Below are 1,541 nucleotides of genomic sequence, written 5' to 3'. Positions count from 1 at the left end.
GCCGTGGACGGCGACCTCGCAGGCCCGGGTCCCGGGGCGGGACCGAGGCCTCCGTTTCGAGCCGTGCGCCTCTGCGGTCCCCAGCACCCGCCACCCACCAGGCGGGGTGCACAGCACAGCCCGCAGCGGAAAGTGAACGCAGTGAGCGTCACCGCCGGCACAGGCTCCGCCGTAATCCCCGGGGCAAACTTTATCCACCCGTGGTTCCCTCCCTCGCACCACGGACCCGTGAGGAGGCACAAGCCTGCCGTTCTTCTGTCTGGCCCCTTCTGCACAATCTGTCGCCCTCTGTTAAAATGTACATCAGCCCCCCAGATGAATGCCTTTTGGGATTTAATTTCTTTTCTTTGAAGCCCCCACGTGTGTAAAAATATTACATCAGCAAACAAACAGATGCCTTTTCTCCTGTAATCTGTTCGTCGTCAGTTTAATTCACAGGCCCCAGGGAAGGAACCTAAGAGGTTGTAATTTACCGTACTCCTAATGTAATACGACTGGCGTCTCTGTGACAAGAGGCAGACACAGCGGGGATGTGTGTGTCCGTGGAGGAAAGTGCGTGTGAGCACACGGAGAGAAGACTTAGCCGTGTACACGCTAAGGACATAGGACGCGGGAGGGACCAGCCCTGCCCACGGCTGGGCCTCGGTCTCGAACGTCGAGCCTCCAGGACGGCGAGAGAATAAATTCTGGTCGTTCGAGTGCCCAGTGTTCAGTGCTGTCCTGTGGAAGCTCTAGCACACGAACAGTCGGCTTCACACTCGTGGAGCATGCGGGCTTCTCGTGAAGACAGGCGAGTGTGGGACTTTCCCGGAAGGGTGACCTTCGCGGTCCCTCGGGGCCCTTCAACTCTGCGTTCAGACACGTCGCCAGCAGACCGTCGTTTCCGACGGTGCCGTCACGTCTGCAGCATGTCGGGGGCTTCTGCCGGAGCTGCTCGAGGAGGCAGGACTGGACCGAGGTCACGGATGGTGGACGAGGGGCCGAGGACGCGTCCTCGTGCTGGGTCTAGCTGTGACGGGGACACGTGAGACGCCGCCCGAGTCAGCCCAGCACAGACGCAGAGCCTCTGTCTCTGCATCGCTGCCCCGTTGCTATGGAAACACCATCCTAAGAAGCGAAGGTGGCATGAGGGCCCTGTGCGCGTTGTTCACGGCCGAACACCTGAGCCCAGGTAACTCTCAGGACAGGCGGACACAGCTGTGGTTAAATCATTGGGTCAAAGGTTGACGGAGAACAGGAGCGAACGGAATGTTCTTGAAACGCCGTCTCGAAGGTCATTGTTTGGCCGCGTCCCCAGAGCTAGAAACTGGACGAGCTTTTCTCGGGCAAGTCCTGCCCCTTCACGGATCCAGTCGTCGGCATTAGGATGTTGTGATGAACGTCAACGTCCGTCACTCCCGGGGGGACGGGAGGGCAGCGCTCGGCGGGGTCGGCGCAGGACCCCGGAAGCCGCTTCCGTGCTGCTCGCAGGGAACGTGCATCTGGGCGACGGTTCCCGAGACGACGTTTCCGGCAAGCGCTGCCTCCGTCCTGAGCCGCTG

The 1,541-nt window shown here is 60.7% G+C and overlaps 1 protein-coding gene across 1 annotated transcript in view; it reads right to left on the bottom strand.

The window, feature by feature from the left end:
* Positions 1–1,541, bottom strand: part of CRLF2 (cytokine receptor like factor 2) — an 11,534-nt gene that overhangs the window by 2,634 nt on the left and 7,359 nt on the right. The gene's annotated exons all lie outside the window — the stretch shown is intronic.

The sequence above is a fragment of the Pteropus alecto genome, unplaced genomic scaffold, assembly GCF_000325575.1.
Source record: "Pteropus alecto unplaced genomic scaffold, ASM32557v1 scaffold96, whole genome shotgun sequence".
Classification (NCBI taxonomy): Eukaryota; Metazoa; Chordata; class Mammalia; order Chiroptera; family Pteropodidae; genus Pteropus; species Pteropus alecto.
This window is presented reverse-complemented; position numbering and strand designations above follow the sequence as displayed.